Here is a 20,439-nt window from a genome sequence, read left to right on the forward strand (position 1 = left end):
TACCGTCGGTATTGGGGTATCATCGACGTGCACCTGAAGTTGCAGCTTGACCTCCCTTGTCCAGGTGGTTAAACGGGTTGCCGTGGATTTAGTGGGAGAAAGTTTTAAGTTTCTCGCAGTGAAGAAGCGAAAAAGGCGGGCGAGGTAGTTGTTCACTTTGGTGCATAGGCCATCAATGTCATTGCCCGTCGCCATTATCGTGCAGTCGTCGGCGTATGAGACCAGTGAGACTCCCTCTGGTGACTGGGGGAGTTTCGAAATATAGAAATTAAAAAACAAGGGTGAAAGGACACCACCCTGCGGTACTCCTTGCTTTATTTTTCTCTGTTTTGAAGTTTGGTCTCGAAATATCACCGACGAGTGACGACCACTCAGGTAGTTCGCGGTCCACCTCTTCAGCCCTGGCTGGAGTGTCGACTGTAAAATGTCATCTAGTAGCGTGGCGTGGCTGACTGTATCGAAAGCCTTTTGTAGGTCCAACGCTACTAGGACAGTCCTCTCGCAGGGGCGGTTTTGGTTTAGTCCACGGTTTACCTGAGCGTTTATGACGGTGAGTGCTGTTGTGGTGCTGTGCACTCGTCGGAAACCATGCTAATGCGGGGCTGGAGTCACGTGTTCTGAGGAGTGGGAATAGAAGGACTTCAAGCGTCTTCACTACTGGGGAAAGGAGAGTTATCGGACGATAAGACTTCTCTTGGTTGGCGGGTTTCACAGGCTAATTTCCACTTATCAGGAATGATGAGAGTGGCCATGGACAGGTTGAAGACCTTAGTGAGGAATTCTACTCCCAATGGACCCCTGCTTTTACAGCATCAGCATGTTTAGTCCGTCGGAGCCGATGGCTTTTGATGGTTTCATGTGTTTAATGGCCCCCTGTTGTTTGTTGTTTTTAACAGCATAGTTAGCCCTGTCAGTGTAAGTATATCATCGGTCGTCTTCGTCTAGGTCATCTAAGGGTAGGCCCAGGAAACATGCTGTTTCGACAAGTTGGGTCCAGAGGGAGAGGGGGGTTAGATGAGTCGGTTTGAGGGGGCATGTGAAGAGGTGGCTAATGTCGTGCGGGGTACCTTCACATGCCGGACATGTGTTTGGTATGTCGGGGTCAATTCTAGATATGTAGGAGTTTAACCTGCTACAATATCCAGAACGTAATTGTGCCAATGTTACACGAGTCTCACGGGGAAGCTGGAGCTCTTCATCTGCGATAGGTGGTGGTTGAACTCCGATTACGGCATTCACAGGACGGGAGTTCATGAAGGTGGTAAAGGTCTCCCGGTGAATGTCGTTTATTGACTGTCTAAATACTGTCCGGTCCAGTAGGTTTCGGTCAGTTTTGTCCTGGAGTTCGTCAGCGTAGTCTAGGAGGTGTCTCCTGACGTGCCTGGGAGGCGGCTCAGGCTCAAGCAGGTGTCTGCAGGGGTGACACCTGCGGTAACACCCCAGCAGGAACTGCTTGCTGAGCAGTTTGTTGTGCTCCGCAACTGGGAGCATTTGTGCCTCGTTGTAAAGATGTTGGATGGGTGACATCAGGAGGCACCCGGTCGCTGTCCGAATGGCGGTATTTTGACATGTCTGTAGCTTTGTCCACTGCGAATCACTAGTTCCAGGCGACCAGACAGGCGCAGCATAGTTTAGAAGCGGCCGGCCAATTGCCTTAAATGTCGAAAGCAACAGTTCTTTGTCTTTGCCTCAAGTGCTGCCGGCAAGCGATTTGAGGACCTTTTTGGGATTTTCGACTTTTGTGGCAATTGCGGTTGTATGCGCAGAGAAGGAGAGCAAGCTGTCAAAGATTAAACCCAAAATTTTGGGGTTATTTACAGTCGGAATTGTTGTGTCGTCGACTTTTACCTTAAGGGACAGCTTTACCTCCTTTGTCCAGGTGGTGAAAAGGGTGGCCGTGGACTTGGTGGGGGAAAGTTGGAGACTGCTCGCAGTGAAAAAGCGAGAAAGGTCGGTGAGGTAGTTGTTCACTTTGGAACACAGGCCATCGATGTCATTGCCCGACGCCATTATCGTGCAGTCGTCAGCCTATGAGATCAGAGAAACTCCCGTTGGTGGTTGGGGGAGCTTCGAGATGTAGAAGTTAAAAAGCAAGGGTGATGGCCCCCTGCACCACGTTGCTGGTGAAAGTAAGCGGTGCACTGTTGTATAGCAGTTTGTGCAACCGTCTGGTGGCACAACGTTTGGATCTGTCGACCGGGGGATGCAGTATAAATTGCCGGCTAAAATAGCTCGCGCATCTCTTCGGGTCCGACGAAGTGCGCCCGTTGAAGGCGATATCCAACTTGTCGTTGTGCTTCGTCGGGTTCGACAGGGACCTTACGGTGAACCAGAGCTTGCTCACACCAGAGGTGAAGTTACAGGACTTCAAATGCTCTACCCATTTGGTCCGCTTGTGTTGGGTTATCAGTTGACAGGTCTCCGAATTGAGGTCCATTATTCGGGGATCCCCGGGATCGGCATGGCGTAGGCGGTCACGCTCGTTCGCCAGAACGGCTGCTTCTGCTGGGAAATTGGGACGAAATTCCCGGATCCGTCCAGCAGGAATGAAGCGAGCCGCGGCGGCTGTAATCGCCTTGCGGAATGCGCGTTCGCCTGCGCGCACATCGGTGGGAGTTGGTAGGACTGCGAAGATGCCTTCAGTAAATTCCGCGAATCTGGTCCAATCAGCTTTGTTAAAGTTGATGTATGACCGGTGATCCGCGGAAACAAAGTCGGCAGGTTTCTCGATCGAGATGATAATGGGCAAGTGGTCTGATGCAAGCGATAGCATAGGTCGCCAGGTTATGCTATTTATCAGACCAGCGCTAGCAATTGTTATGTCAGGCGTGCTGCTGCAATTGCCCACTACCCTAGTGGGGGCGTCGTCGTTTACAGTGCTGAACGTCGAATCGTCTATCTGCTCTGCCAATAGCTGTCTCCTACGATCATTTGGCAGGCTTGAATGCCAAAGATCGTGATGCGCGTTAAAGTCACCTACTACCAATCGGTTTTCTCCCCTGATGAGCGCACCAATATCCGGGAGATATCCTGCCGGGCAGCAGGTGACAGGGGGTATGTAAATATGAAATATTTCGAGCTCTTCATCGCCTGACCGGACAGCTATACCTTGACATTCTAAGGTGCTGTCCCTGTGGTCGATGCCTTCATCGATAAGACTCGCTCGCGGTCCTTTCTGTGCACGTTGTAGCCGTCCCTGGTAATCAGGGGGGAGCTAGCGTGCAGTTTTGTCCGCTGGACCGCAGCTATCTTGATTCCAAGCCGGCTCATGAAGTCGACTATTTCGTCAATCTTGCTCGTGAGTCCGTTGCAGTTTATTTGCAAAAGCTTGAAGCTTCGCGGGAGTATTTTCGTAACTCGGGGGGTGAGGGATGCGTGATGTTGTCTGCGTTGGTCCTACTGTGCGTTCCGCAAAATGGGTAGTGGCCTGGTGTTGTCTGATGGCCGCGCCACTCACTGGGGGCGGTTCCGGGTGCAGAGCTCTGCGGCAGGGGGCAACGTAGTCGCGTGTCCACTCACAGGTGGTGTGCAGGCCGGAGCACCTCCGAAAATGGCACCAGCCACTGCAGGAATTGCATTGGACAGTTGTCAAGTTCCGAGGAACTACGGTCTGACACACGGAGCAGACTGTGCGGGGGACCAAAAGCTGCTGATTTGTCCCCGCACTGGGGTAGGAGCAGGAGGGTTGTGGGTTAGAGAGAGAGTTGTGTTGCTCGTGGGGGCTCCTTACCGTTGAGGTGTTGTTGGTGGCGGCAGTGTGATGTGCCGGCATTGAGGGCAGTGTAGCCGTAGAGGCAGGGGCCACCTATGAGCGGGAGCAACACGTGGGCACATACCTTGTGGACCACTCCCTGTGTGTCTTAAGGCCTGAGCAGGTCTTAAGATGGCACCACCCGTTGCACCGATTACACCTAACCGAGGTGGAGTTCGGGTGGAGCCGTTTGTGGCAGATGCAGCAGTATAATACCTCTGGTCCGGGGTTGGGTTCGACGCCAGCCCGGAAGAGAAGTATTTGGAGCAAACTAGCTGCATTGAGTTGCTCCTGTGACGAAAGATTGGGGGTAGGATACGGTACACTAAACAGGGCTAGTTTACTGGGGCGGCAGCCCTTGGTCGGGAAAAACCCGAGTCATTCCAGTAACGTAGAGCCGTCTGCCATGGGAATGTCGAAGCGAATGGTGATTGTTTGAGCTGCTGTCTGTCAAGTGCCCGCAGAAGCATACACTAATGATGTAAGCAAAAGCTGCTATTAGCTTAAAAAAATGATATGCTCTCGACATTTCGCACTACTGCAAGTTTCAAATCCATTCCTTTTTGTTCTCTTATAGAAGATAAATTCTTGATTAAGATGAAATCTTCACGTATGGGATTATCCAATTAATAAAAAAATGTACGAAATAAGTAATTTAGCCGTGAAGTTAGAAATTTACTTTGACACCAGATTGCGCTTTTTGTGCTAATGTATCTCTGTTTACATATACATTTTGCTTATAACAAGGAATTAGAGCATTTTTAGGGAACTTGCTTGATTGCGTTGCACAGTGTCTCTTCACTAGGTATAAATAAAAAAATTTTGTTCTCCGAAATATAAACGTATTTGGCTTATTGAAATGCTACGGGAAAAAAATTTAACCGTCATTTTAGACTTAACTTCATCGAAAATATAAAAACTATGAACAACCAAAAAAGCAAACCCAAATATCAAGGACTTAGCTTAGTCTAGCCCACTAAGGAAACATTTTTTAGCAAAATTCACCAATAAATACTGGCACTCCAAACACAAATTTTGTTCAAGATTGTTTGTCTATGTTATTACTTACTCATTGGTTACACTGACCGCAAGCATTCCTGCTTTATCTTCATTTTGCTTCAATTCACATTGCATTTATTAAATTTTGGTTATGAGCAACTGTTTATTCGCTTGAATGTAGTTTTTCAGGCAATGGGACGAACATGCTCCGACTTGGGCATTTTAATTGCTTCAAGTATAACTTGTAAGTCGTTAGTCGAAGCACGATGGAGAAAATCCAAAATGTATGGCCAACGTCACACCATTGTGAAATGAGGGACGTCGAGGGATTTTCACTCAGTGTGGATGGATTAGGCAAACTAGCTGAGCTCTCCATCCCACTGGTCGACGGGGGGCGATGGACTTTCGATGAATAGCCGCACAGTTTTTAGAAAAAGTGCTGTTAGAAAATTGGTTACAGAAAATCCAAATCAGCTAAAGAACATTTACTCAGTGTAAGTAGAAAAATCGATTTCAATTAACATAGTTGCAATCAATTGGCTTTGTTGCGATCATCCTAATCAGAAACCTGCAAAAACAAGGCATAATTAATAATATCATAAGTAGAATATAAACGTCATTGTGCCGATAACAACTAGAGAAAAACAAAGCCGCGGGAGCCTACGTACTGTCGGCTGAGCTATTCAAACAATGCGGCGAGGAGCTAGTAAGGTGCATGCATCAGCTTCTATGCAAAATATGAACGGATGAATTCTGGCTGCCGATTGGAATTTAAGTATGCTCTGCCCAATCCAAAAGAAGGATGATCCTGTATTCTGTGCCAATTATCGCAGGATTAGTCTTCTAAATATCGCCTATAAGGTTCTAGCGAGCGTATTGTGTGAAAGTCTGAAGCCCACTATCAACCAACTGATTGAACCTTATCAGTGAGACTTTAGACCTGGAAAATCCACCTTCGATCAAGATATTCACAATACGCCAAATCTTAGAAAATACCCATGAATGGAGAATCAGACACACACCATCTTTTTGTCGACTTCAAAGCTGCATTCGACAGTACGAAAAGTTACCTATATGCCGCGATGTCTGATGACAGCTATGCAAGATGACGTTGCTCTGTTCCAAAATTCAGGAGGTAGCCGGTTCTACGTTATCGGAATGACTCGGAGTTTTCCCGACCAAGGGATGTAGCCCCAGTAAACTAGCCCTGCCCAGCGAACGGTATGACGTTGCTCAATACCAGCATCGTCGACAGAATTGGGAAGAAACTCTCCGAGCCGTTTGATACCATAATGTTTTATAAGAGCGGACAATTGTTGATATTTATATCATCGGCCTTAACACGTTCGCGGACGTGAATGATATAGCATTCATTTTTATAGTGATATAAAATGACGTGAATGCCACAGCATTCAAATTTTAAAGCCACGTTTTGTTCATTTAATTTCATGTAACTTTAAGTTTTTGTAATTAATATACATTTTAAAGTAATTACCACTTGTTTCATTAAGTACTTTCATATAACAGTTAAAATACGATGTTATGACTACTCTTATAATATACACATAGTAGAAAAAGTCTGCGTTCACCTATGCAAATATTCTTTGCATTAGAAAAAGTTCAAAACAATAAATATTTCAAAAAATTTTTTTAATGAGTTTTATTTAGTTAACTTAAACGAAACTATCACACATATTTCGCTACCAATAACAAAATCAAATTTAAAATGAGATCACATAAAATTAAAAAGGCCATTCAAACTAAACGGAAAAAGTTTGCGTTCACTTCAATAATAATAAAATAAAAGGCTTAAGATCATAGAAATGTTTTAAAATTTATAGCTAGTTGGATATCCACGCCTTTTTATGACGTCTAGAAGGCGTCTTTGCATTGGTCCAACTAGTTTGGCTGTTATTTCTGGACTTATGGCTTCCCATTCCTCTTTAAGCGCGTTCTTAAGCATTTCCTTGCTAGTTATTGCACGCTCTCGTATTTTTTTTTCTAGAACGTCCCATAAGTGCTCAATGGGGTTAAGGTCAGGTGATTGTGGGGGTGTGCGAAGTTGTTTTGGAACATTATACAACAACCACAACCTAACAATCTCTGCTGTGCGTTTCGGGTCGTTGTCCTGTTGGAAAACAAATCTTTCACCGAGTCCCAGTTTCATTGCACTTTCTCTCAAATTCGTTTTTAAAATATCGAGATAATCATGTCTGTTCATTATCGACTCAATAAACTGTATATTTCCTACACCCGAACTAGTCATACACCCCCATATCATGGCACCTCCTCCCCCATGCTTTACCGTAGGTACCAGATTTTGCTTTCCAAGTGCCGTTCCGTTTTTCCTCCAAATAATTTTACGACCTTTTAACCCGAAAATGCAAAACTTGCTTTCATCTGAAAAAATCACACTATTCCAAAACTCAGGTGGCTTGTTTACGTATTCCTTGGCGAAAGCCATTCGCTTAAGTCGATTTACTCGCGATACGAAGGGTTTTTTTCGGGCCACTCTGCCGTGAAATCCGATTCTTTTTAGAATTTTTCTTACTGTATCTGGATGTACTTTCTTTTGGTATTTTACTTCTATGTCTTTTGAAATTTGGCTTGCTGTTAGTCGTGGATTAGACTTCACAAGAATAGTTATGTTGCGTTCTTCTCTTTCCGTCAGTTTTTTTTGACGCCCAGAACGAGGCTTAGACTCCAAACAATTATTTTGCTTGAAGTTGTTTATCACTCTTTGGACCGAGGAGTATTGCGTCCCAACAATTTTCGCGATTTCTCGATAGCTCTTACTATTTTGCCAGAAACTTACAATAATTTTCCTTTCACCAATATCTATTTCTTTTCGCCTGTGGTCCATAGTAACAAAAATTGTATTTCTAATATCAATTTTTCCCTCTTTAGATTTGTTCTTAACCGCGTCAACTACATGAATGATTTAAAATTAAATTTAACGTAATTGCCATGCAAATAATCGTCACTATTCGAAATGAACGCACACTTTTTCTGCTCAGCCTATTTAAGTAACTGTACTACAATCCCGTTATCTGAACACGACGCAGCTCAAACTCCAAAAAATTTTGTTCATACCCTCTACGAATAATTTTCTTTGAAATAAGTGAAAAGAAATAACTGAGAGTTTTAAGATAAACACGTTAAATTATTTTAATACTTTATAACAGTGGGTGAACGCAGACTTTTTCTACCATGTGTATGTGTAATCAGATTTAGGATATTACAACTAGTTTCAAAAATAATTGCCTGTCTATTTTTGCAGCTCCCTGAAATTTTTAGTGCCGCGATCGTGTTAACATCCGCAATGTGAGTTCTGGCTTTTCGAAACTGGATAAAGAAGCAAAGCGAATGAGTCTGGTGGTAAACGAGAACAAAACGAAGCACCTCCTGTCACCAATCAAACAGTCGGCGCACTCGCGTATCGGCACCAAAGTCACTGTTAACAATTATGATTTCGAGGTTGTAAGAGACTTCGTTTATCTAGGAGCATTAACACTGATAACAATGTCAGACTTGAAATCCAACGAAGAATTTCTCTTGCCAACAAGTACTACTTTGGACTAAGTAAGCAATTGAGTAGTAAAGTCCTTTGTCGACGAACAAAACTAGCACTCTATAAAGCTTTCATCATGCCCGTCGTAACGTATGGCTCAGAAGTGTGGACGATGACAATATCCGATCAGGCGTGACTTGGAGTGTTTGAGATAGAAATTCTGCGGAAGATTTTTAGACCTTGGCACGTCGGCGACGGCGAATATTGCAATCGATAGAACGATGAGCTGTATGAGCATTATGATGCCATAGACATAGCGCAGCGAATAAATATCCAGCGTTACGATACGTTGGCTGGGCATTTCGTCCGAATGGATAAAAACGCTCCGGCTCTACACGTATTCGATGTGGTACCAGATGGTAGCAGTAGAGGAAAAGGAAGGGCTCCTCTGCGTTATAAAGATCCGGTGGAGAAGGACTTGGCTTCACTTGATGTGTCCAATTGGCACGCTTTGTTAAACTCGGCAAAATCGCGTAAGCGGTTATCGCGTAAAGGAAGATAGCAAACTCAAAGCAGTCATTAACAGCTATGGAGAAAAACTGAAGTAGAGAACTGTTGCGTCGATGTTCAAACTGTATGCTGAAATTCAAAGCAGCGCAGTCAATACCGACGTTATAATCAACGGTATCTCCCAAGCGATCGACGAAAACTTCCTTGACATTTTCACAAAGGTATGCAGCGTAGCACGAAACACTACGTGATACGTTTCGATTGGCAAAAGCAAAACAAACAAAAGGATGCGCCTACTGCAAATCCCGTAAGGGATTGCTCGCACTTTCCGATATTCATTTTCCCGGCTATGGTAACATATACATGCTTGAGAGCTTGCTAAAGTGCGGGTAATGTCCTATGCCTTTATACCTTGTTTTCAACATGTATTCGTACCTGCTTTTCTTATTTTCCCATTCTACCAATCTGTCTTTTTTCTCCACTATTATTTTATCTTTTCCTGCTTTTATTGCAATGTGAAAGCCACTAATTATTTTGTTTTATTCTGTTAAAGTGCGGTGTATTCATTATTATTATTGTTATGAATTTTAAGCGCCGCTTTTGCTTAGAAGATAATGACACGTATAACATGATACGCATAATAGGTAAGCAAGGGGTTGGTTTAAAAATATGCCATTTGAACGCGTAAAATCTTCCAGCTATAAAAGACGAGTTAAGATACCTTTTTGAATCTTCTGGTATTGATGTTGTGTGTGTATCTGATACTTGGTCCTCTGCGTAGTAAAATGATACGTTGTTTTGTGTTGAAGGATGTACGGTCTATCGTTCGGATAGAATGGGGCATGGTGGCGGTGTTGCAATGTTAGTCTCGTGTTTGTCTGTAAAATTAAATGTACCTCGGATCATACAAATTCTATTGAGTACATACTATATTATTCGATATTACTACTAGCTTATATTCATTTTTTCTTTACAAGCCATTTAGTATCGACGTCACAGTATTTTCTACAATGGAAAAATTCAAGTATCTTGCAGTGATTGAATTTTTATTTTTAAAAGGTTTAAAAGCAAAGAGCATTTTGACAATGGCTAAAATCCGAAAATTAAAGTTCGAATTGTTAAAACACCCACCGTATTCACCAGATTTGGCTCTTAGCGACTGCCATCTGTTTCCAGACCTAAAAAATAATGCGTGGAATGCGTTTTTCATCAAGTGATGAGGTCATAACAGCTGTGGAAGCGTATTTTGTAGACCTTCGAGATTCTCACTTCAGGGATGGAATTCATAAATTGCAATCTTGTTGGAACAAGTGTATTGATGTTCAGAGAGACTATACTGAATAGTAAATTATATTTCAAACCATAAAATTGTGTTTTCCTTATCAAACCGCAAAACTTATTGATCAACCTAGAAATAATGTCTATGATAAAAAAAATCGGTATTAGTACAATATCTGTGTGAATATTTCGTGTTGCACCTTATCATCGTCTATATCAACTATCGGTAAGCCCAGGAAACAAGAGAGAGGGGTGTTAACCTTCCTACGGTCTTCAAATTAATTGACGCGGACGGACTTCGGGTCAAATTTTACCCAATACTATATTTTCAAGGTTTATACTTGGTTTTTGATTATTTTTACTGTTAGGTTTTTTTCCATTAAATGGTTATCTTAAATAAAAATGAAAATGCAAATATATTTATTCCATTATCATATTTTTTTATTAATATATTTATGAAAACTTTTATTTTATTTTTATGTGAATAATACAAACTTTAACAAAAACGTTTATTCAATAACAAAAAGATATTCATGAATAACGAAAACTTTAAATAAAAAGTGTATTTAATAATGAAAGAAGAAAGAAATAAATTATTTCAGACAGTTTGTACACAAATTAATAGTTTTAGAATGTGGTTTACATATATATTTATTACAAATGTCGCAAACTAATGCTGTTTTGTTATCAGTTTTTGGGCATAGTTGACATCGACTTCTTTTAGTTATTTTCTTTTCCGACGTATTTCTAAATTGGCCTGATGATGATGGGTGTGCATCCAGTTGAGAATCCTTTTGTATTTTTTTGGCAATTTCAAGTGAAAAATGTGCTCGTGGTAAAGTTTGTCGCTTTTCTATATTGGGTGTTACGAGCTGCATACCAAGGTTTTCCAAGTAAAAACAGCGCTGAAATGTCGATTATGTTACTAAACACTACTTGAGGCCACCGTTTTGTCATTCGTTTGCAAGTGTAACCGCTTACAGCTTTGTCCAATGTGTCTACACCACCTTTACATTTATTGTAGTCCAGTATTATTTCTGGCTTTTTATCCCGACGATTACTAATTTTTGAATCATGGTGTAGAGTGCTAAGTAGAAGCACAGCTCTATTCTTCTTAGGTATGCACGAAACGAGAGTTGTTTGTTCGGTAAAAGCGAAGATTGATGAATTTAGTGGTCTTCTTTTTATGTTCACTAAGTCTGGTGGTAGTTTGGGCTTGTTTTTACGTATTGTTCCTACTATCGTAATACGTTTCTCCAATAATTTTTGTGCCAATTGATAAGACGTGAAAAAATTGTCGGTTGTGAGGTTATGTCCTTTTAGGCCTTCAATCCAATCAAGAACAACACGCATGCCTTGATTTTTTTCGGGGGTTCTTCCGATTGCCTTGCCAGTGTAAGGTTGGATGTTCCAAACATAGCTCGTTGTTGAATCACAAAGTACCCAAAATTTGATTCCATACTTTCCAGGCTTTGCTGGCATGTACTGGCGGAATGGGCATCTTCCTCTGAAAGCTACTAATTGTTCATCGATGGTCACGTTTTCCGTTGGATTGTAAAGCTTAGGTAATATCTCAACCCATTGATTCCACAAATCACGTATAGGAGCAAATTTATCCAACGATCTTCGTTCACTTCGAGTTTCCCTGTTGTCGAACCTAATCACTCTCGATATTTTTTTGAAAGTCTTCAAAGGCATAGTTGCAGCGAATATTGGTCTTCCGGTTTCAGGGTTCCAAAGACTTTCACAGCTTTCGTTTTTTGATCGAAAAACGCCAGCTAATATTAACAACCCAATAAATGCAAATAGTTCGATGATTTCAATATCCAGCCATTCTGCACCGTATATTCGTTTTCCCTCAATGTTTGTGTAGGTCAATATCGTACGTATCAAAGGAGGTGGAAAAAATAGTTCAAAGCTAGAAATTTCTTTTTCGGTAATTCGTGAGCACGAGTAACGCGTTAGTCCAGGAATCAAGCTGATAATATTTTCTCTTGAAGCTCTTCCGGCACTTGTTACAAGAGGGGTTTTTGAAAAGTTTATGTGACCATTTTTTGACGACATCATTTCAGAAGGCACAAGAGAATTTTCGTCATCACTAAAATCACTGTCGGAAGAATCTGCAACCTCAACATGATCTTTGAATTCAGAACATCATTCCTCATCATCCGAACACGCGGCCAAAGGAATTCACTTTCACTATCACTCATCGTTACGAAATAAATAGTCGAATAACCAAACAAAGCACGTGCTTTTAAATTTATGTTTACTGTGAACTCAATAAAAGCAGATTAAATAATACAATGCAACCGCTGAGCCGAAAATTTGCAATTAGCAAATAAATTTAATTCAAATAACGTCTGATTTATACGTTGGGTCAAATTTGACCCGAGGGTCGTAGATGTATAAAAATTTCTACGCGACAGAGCCTAAATTATTATTTTTTTAATTTTACGCTTATTATATATATTAAAATATAATAAATTAGAAAAAGTCACGAAACATCAAGCCTTAAAAAAATTTGGTTCTTGAAAAAACTTAATTTTTTTCCTCAAATGGGTCAAAAATGACCCGAAGACCGTAGGAAAGTTAAATGTGCAAGTTTAGGAAAATATGTGACGGGGTGGTTGGTATCATTCCGAGTACCGTCACATGGCGGACATTCGTTGACTGTGTAAAATTCAATTCTAGATAAGTAGAAGTTGAACCTGCTACACTTCCCGTAGCAGCATCCCAGCAAAACCTGCTGTACGGTACTGTATTGGGCCCATAATTGGGCTGCCTGCTTCGATTTTTCGTACTGGTTCTGAAGCTTTTTTAGACACCAGCCTAGCTAGAATGAATGAAGCTCTTTTATTGTTGTTGTTGTAGTAATTTACCAAGCCTTGCCAGTGCGGTGTCGTCACCGATCGTCACTGTCTAACTCAACATCGGTAGGCCCAAGGAACGTGCAGTTTCGTCAGGTTGGGGCTATAAGAAAAGGAGTGATCGGTGAGAAGGTTTGAGAGGGCCGTGCGATGAGCCTTCACATGCGGGATATATATTGAGTATATCGGGGCCGATTCTGGATAAGTAGGAGTTAACCCTACTGCAATGTCCAGAACGTAATTGAGCCAAAGTTAAGCGGGTCTCTCAGGGTAGCAGGAGCTCTTCATCTGCTGTGGGTGGTGTTTGGACTCCGACTACGCCATTCGGGGGTCGGGAGCTTAAGAAGGTGGTAAGAGTCTCTCGATGGATGTTGTTTAATGTCTGCCTATATTCTGTCCGCGGCCGCCGTAGCCAAATAGCTGGGTGCGTGACTACAATTCGGAATTCGGAGAACGTTAGTTCGAATCTCTGTGAAACGCCAAAATGAAGGAAAAGTTTTTTCCCAAATAGCTGTCACTCTTCGGCAAACAATGACAAACCTCCGAGTGTATTTCTGCCTTGAAAAAGATCCTCAAAAAAAATTTCTGCCTTCCGTTGTCAGCTTAAAACTGTAGGTCCCTTCAAGACGCACACCATAAATTTGAGGAGACCCAAAAAGGGTGTAAGCGCCAATTATATACATATATATACTATCCGCTCTAGTAGTTGTAGTGGTGTTTTGTCCTGGATCTCGCCAGTGTATTTGCAAAGATGCCTGCTGACATGACTGGGAGGCGGCTCAGGTTCTAGCAAATATCTGTAGGGGTGATACCTTCAGTAGCATCAGAGTAGAAATTGCTTGCTGAGCATTTTGCTGTGCTCTTTAATCCTGAGCATGGGAGCATTGTGAAGGTGTTGCGAGGGGGGCATCAAGAGGCATCCTGCGGCTGTCCTGATTGCAGTATTTTGACAGATCTGTAGCTGTTTTCGCTGCGTATCACTGGTGCCGGCAACCAGACAGGCGCAGCATAATTTACAGTCAGCCAGCCAATTTTTTTGATTTTCAACGAGCTGCTCGCGCAAAAACTACATTGAAAACAAAAACAACGCACATCGGCGGAAAAAAATGAGCTTGAGCCAGAAATTAATGGTGCAGTTAATTGAGTGCCTAAAAAACGAGCGGAAAAAAACAGAGAATGGCTTTAATGCAGAAATAATTGCTGAACATGTTTCTACTACCATTAAACCGAGGAAGTAGGGTGAAATTTTTGACAAGTAATCTTAACCTTCGGTAGACACACTGGAGTGTGAGTCACCCCACAAAATGTTTGATGGGTTGTGATTTGTTTGCTTCTAACATCTGGAAATATACCGTTAGCTGTACTTTAGCAACGCCGATTTTATTCTTCGAATTCGTGCAGCAAGTCCTCAGTAGAGAACAAGTCTAAAAAATATCATTGTTATCAAGATCAATTATTTCATCATCGAAATCAGATACAAAAAAATTCCACCTCGCTTTATTCCACCACCATGCCATTATTGCTCTAAAAGAAAATTACTTCTTATATAGGAATTAAAATAGATACAAATGCATCTTTGATAAAACTAAGCTAAATAAACTTATGTACGCACATAGTGTCGGCATCAAAGGAAAGGATACACCATATATTGATAAGTTTTGACTATTTATTAATTTTTTTTTTGACGTGATAACGTCTTATAATTCGATTTAACAGGCTGCACGCACGAAAAAATGTGTCGTTACCTTGCTCATTACTGTTCATATGTAGTTACCTTGCTCATATGTAGTTACCTTGCTCATATGTAGTTACCGTGCTCATATGTAGTTACCTTGCTCATATGTAGTTACCTTGCTCATATGTAGTTACCTTGCTCATATTAGTGTTACCTTGCTCATATGTAGTTACCTTGCTCATATTAGTGTTACCTTGCTCATATGTAGTTACCTTGCTCATATGTAGTTACCTTGCTCATATTAGTGTTACCTTGCTCATATGTAGTTACCTTGCTCATATTAGTGTTACCTTGCTCATATTAGTGTTACCTTGCTCATATGTAGTTACCTTGCTCATTGCATTGAATGAACTGCAAGCGAAAGAGCGGAAGGAACGACAAAGCAAACAAAGCAAACGAACGGCAACGTTCGACATCTTGCTCTCCCCTACTTAAGTGAGCGTATATATGTATGTATGTATATGCGCATATGTACATATATAAATTCACGTATTTGTATTGGCATATGCCTTCTTATTGATTATTATTATTTTGATTTACTTGAAGAATTTCAAATAAAACCAAGTTTGTTAATAATACCTGTTGTTTTAATATTATTATTATTGACGTGATAACGTCTTATAATTCGATTTAACAGGCTGCACGCACGAAAAAATGTGTCGTTACCTTGCTCATTACTGTTCATATGTAGTTACCTTGCTCATTACTGTTCATATGTAGTTACCTTGCTCATATTAGTGTTACCTTGCTCATATTAGTGTTACCTTGCTCATTAGTGTTACCTTGCTCATATTAGTGTTACCTTGCTCATTGCCGTTACCTTGCTCATATTAGTGTTACCTTGCTCATTAGTGTTACCTTGCTCATATTAGTGTTACCTTGCTCATTGCCGTTACCTTGCTCATTGCATTGAATGAACTGCAAGCGAAAGGGCGGAACGAACGACAAAGCAAACAAAGCAAACGAACGGCAACGTTCGATATTTTGCTCTCTCCTACTTAAGTGAGCGTATATATGTATGTATGTATATGCGCAAATGTACATATATAAATTCACGTATTTGTATTTGCATATGCCTTCTTATTGATTATTATTAATTTGATTCACTTGAAGAATTTCAAATAAAACCAAGTTTGTTAATAATACCTGTTGTTTTAATGTTATTATTATTATTTTTTTATTATATCTGAAGGAAAAAATGTATGGTAATATTTACCATATCTATACTAATATTATAAAGAGGAAAACTTTGTTTGTTTGGTTGTAATGAATAGGCTCAAAAACTACTGGACCGATTTTAAAAATTCTTTCACCATTCGAAAGCTACATCACGAGTAACATGGATTATATTTTATTTTGGAAATAGGGCTCGAGATATAGGTCAAAACGTGGACCCGGGTAACCTTCGGATGTGTATGTACAATATGGGTATCAAATGGAAGCTGTTGGTGAATGCTTTAGTTCAGAGTATTTCCATCCGCTCCGTGACTAGGGTCTCGAGATAGAGACCAAAACGTGGACCCTAGAATGTGTTTGTACAATATGGGTATCAAATGAAAGCTGTTGATAAGTGCTTTAATACGGGGTAGTTTTCATACCTATTGATGACTAGGGTCTCGAAATATATGCCAAAACGTGGACCCGCCGTGTCTTTGAACCGAATTAAACCAAACTTACACACATTGTTAAGTAGGTATTGAAGATGATTTCCGTATAGTTTGAATACCTATTGGTAGATAGGGTCTCAAGATATAGGTGAAAACGTGGACCCGGGTAACCTTCGGACGTGTATGTACAATATGGGTATCAAATGAAAGCTGTTGGTGAATGCTTTAGTACAGAGTATTTTTCATGCCGCTCCGTGACTGGGGTCTCGAGATATAGGTCAAAACGTGGACCCGGGTAACCTTTGGTTGTGTATGTACAATATGGGTATCAAATGAAAGCTGTTGATAAGTGCTTTAATACGGGCTAATTTGTTATGTTATGTAATGTAATGTAATGTTATGTTATGGTATGTTATGTTATGTTATGTTATGTTATGTTGTGTTGTGTTATGTTATGTTATGTTATGTTATGTTAAAGTATATTATGTTATGTTAATGTTAACTCATTCTCTATATCCATACAAAATATCTATCAAACAAATAAAATTAAAATTTTCTTTTGAAAATGCAACCATTCAATCAGTATTTTCTTATGACGTTATCACGTTAAACTATCGTCAGTAAACCGACTTTACAGACAACCTCTTTTTTTTTCTTTTAATAAATTTTAACAAACTTATACATACTTCATACTTCTACAAAAACCATGCAATATAACCCAATAACTAACTAATAATTCCCCATATTTTTAATGAATTTGTTATTTTTTCGTATTTTTATTACTTTATGTTTAGTTTATATAGTTTTCTGAAATCCAGGATAGGTTTAAAATACATTAGTACGCAAAGGATATTTCTGATAAAAGTTTTCTTTATGTAATAAGTTCGTGCGGTTTTTTTCGAAATTTGAAACTTTATTGACGTAAAATGGTTACAAATTTAATATTCAAAGTATTGTCCATCGCTTACTACTACTTTTTCCCATCTTTCTGGCAATTCACGGATTCCCTTTGTGAAAAATTCGGTCGGTTTTGCCGCAATCCACGAATCGATCCATTTTTTGACTTCATCGTAATTACGGAAGTGCTGGTCAGCCAGGCCATGTTGCATCGATCGGAAGAGATAGTAATCGGATGGCGCAAGGTCTGGACTATACGGCGGGTGGGGTAGGACATCCCATTTGAGCGTTTCTAAGTATGTTTTGACCACTTGTGCAACATGTGGCCGAGCATTGTCATGTTGCAAAATAACTTTGTCGTGTCTATCGGCGTATTGCGGCCGTTTTTCTCGCAGTGCTCGGCTCAAACGCATCAATTGTCGTCGGTAGACATCCCCCGTAATCGTTTCATTCGGTTTCAGTAGCTCATAATACACAACACCCAGCTGGTCCCACCAGATACACAGCATAACCTTCAGGCCATGAATATTCTGCGCCGACGTCGATGTTGAAGCAGAGAATGTTAATGCAATGAGAAGGAACAAATGTTAAATGAGCTTTTTTCGAGTTCTAATTTATAGATTCATAATAAGGTCATTTCAAATTCAACTTTCCTGAAGAGGTCGGAATTGCAGATATTTACCACGCGAGTGACGCGAGTGGAGGGTTTCTATATTTACTTACCACGCTAGGCCAAGAATTCAGATATTTTCTGCGTTTACCATACTATTGAGGACGTTCATAAGATTTTTCGGCACACTACTAAGGAAATCGAAGCGAATAAAATTGCGATTAAGAAGGCCGCGCGGTAGTTAGTTTGTGGTGCAGAAGCTAAAGTCGGCGGAATTATTCGTTTTGTTTTTTGGCACGTATATAATTCAGGTTCAAATCCTGAAGTCATATTTTTTTTCTTGCACATTTTTTTTTTTTACAATTCAAACCAGGAAAGTTTGGTAAAATTTTTGAGTTTATTTTAATTAAAATTTCTTTAAAATACTGTTTTTTGTATTTTATAAATGGAAATTTCTTTTCGGTATAAAATAGTTCATACTGGATATGACCTGATTTTTATATAAATCAATCAAAACAGAAAATATGTACATATGTCTATAATCTATTTCATCAAATCCAAATTATATTGATGAGAAAATATCATTCTAATATCCGTCCAGAAAGCCAAAGCGCATACACAGATGCATATTCATATAATTACGCATACAAACTTTCAACTAACGCAGAATATGTACATATAAAACTGCGAATCGAATAAATGAGTGATTTAGAAAAGATCATTAATAATTGTAGATTAGCGCAATCGTGAAAGACGTGTCGTATATGCAGTACATCGTCTCATATTTGACTCAGGTTCAAATCCTGTGCACAGTTTTTTATTCGATATTTTTATTTCATTTTTTATATTTGGTTTAATTGAAATTGATTTAAAATAGTGTATTCAGGTTTTTCTAATACCAGTTATTTAGAAATTTATTTTCTATATAACATTATTCATTTGAATTGATTTATATGTAAAACAGCCATAAAGTCAATCATATGAATATGCATTCCTATATTTAATTTCTTCAGTCAAATCTGAACTACTTACATACACATATTGATGAGAAAATATTCTAATATCCATCCAGGAAGCCTAACGCGCATACTCACATATGTGTTTAAATATATGCACAAACCACCACCATTCTAACAAAACCCAGAACACAAGCTTCTGCGCACACTTGACACATGGGATATGTATACCCTATGAGCAAAAAGAACCGGGAAGGTGATGTTGACTGCTTCCTTCGATTGCCAAGGCATAGTCCACCATGAGTACCTTCCATCGGGCCAGACAGTCAATAGAGAATATTATTTATCCGTTTTGAAACCTTAGAGAGATGCTGTGTGTTGCAAACCGCCGGAAATGTGAGCAAACAATTCTCAGATTTTGCATGATGATAACGCGCCATCGCACTGACTGATCAAAGAGAATACAAATCGGCCTGCCGGGGGTGTTTGGAGGACTGGGTTAAACGTTGGCACATGTGTGTTGCTTCAAACGGGTCATATTTTGAAGAAGATAATATAAATTTGCCTTAAATTTAACTCTGTTTTGTTTAATTTAAACATTCCCGGTACTTTCTGATCATAAGGTACATACTTGCGGCTTTGCGGACAGCAATGTGTGATTCGCTGGAAGTCGCATTAACTCGCGACTGTCGCACAGTTAGAAGACATATTTACATACATATAAGGGTGCATACATACATACGGAGCCGCGGCCACTCGACATGACAAAAATTTAAGATTTATCAAATATTGGCAAATAATTCCACGCGAAATATTCCAATATTGACTATTTTCGAATGGTCGCGAAAATTGGCATATGGGCGGCTCGTTTTATGAATGAAATTGAAATATGAGCTCTAACTTATGAATGAACTTTTTGTTTTTCTTCTAAATTGTTCAGCGCAGTCGCTGATAGAATTATGGCCGCTGCGACTGCGTCTACGAATGTATTTTATTTTTGTAGTCGCCAGGCTTAGATTTTAGCTTTGGGCGACATGCGCATGTGAGGTATGTGTTTTTGTTGTGTTCTAGAACATTTTAGAATGTGCGGTGGCAAAGCGGCCATGGCGTTGCGCTTGCTGTTGCTTTTGCGTCTATCAAAGTACATATCGTGTTTTTGTAAGTACAATATTAGGAATATCGACTGGTGAAAGACAAAAGTACACGGAAGCAAGAAGGGAGAGCTGTGCTCGCGCATATACATATGCATGAATGTATGAACGTGCATGGATGTAGTAACATATGAATACAATTATTTTGTAGGAAGTTTAGAAGGCAAGTAGGTATATATGTATGTATATATGCTAGGACATAATACATACATAGAGCAGAATTGTTTTTGCACTTGTTAGGAAGAAACTCGCTAGTGCGTATGTGTATTTGTCTTGTAAGAATGTGATGTGCTGTGACTTGTGTACATACATAAGTCAAGGTTATTTGGGCATACATGCATATGTACATATGTATGAAAGGAAGATGATGTTCTTGCGCTTGTGCATTATTGTTTTTCATATACAAATGTACATACCTACATATGTATGTAAATGCTGTCGAATACATAAACTATAAATTGACATACAATATAAAATAAGTGTTGATTTATCTTAAACCGTTTTTTTTTCTTAATGCAAATACCTCCTATTGACATGTACATACATATTATGTATGTATATTGCCAT

General features: G+C 40.0%; 1 protein-coding gene across 2 annotated transcripts in view; it reads right to left on the reverse strand.

Moving 5' to 3' along the window:
* The window catches only part of LOC129249807 (adapter molecule Crk-like), a 157,812-nt gene that overhangs the window by 102,942 nt on the left and 34,431 nt on the right, over positions 1 to 20,439 (reverse strand). Inside the window, exon 2 of one of the 2 annotated variants that reach the window (XM_054889457.1) lies at positions 9,493 to 9,649. The exons of the other annotated variant lie outside the window; for it this stretch is intronic. The gene's annotated coding sequence lies outside the window, so the exon portion shown is untranslated. The remainder of the gene's footprint in view (positions 1 to 9,492; positions 9,650 to 20,439) is intronic. 2 annotated transcript variants of the gene reach the window in all.

The sequence above is a fragment of the Anastrepha obliqua genome, chromosome 6, assembly GCF_027943255.1.
Source record: "Anastrepha obliqua isolate idAnaObli1 chromosome 6, idAnaObli1_1.0, whole genome shotgun sequence".
Taxonomy (NCBI): Eukaryota; Metazoa; Arthropoda; class Insecta; order Diptera; family Tephritidae; genus Anastrepha; species Anastrepha obliqua.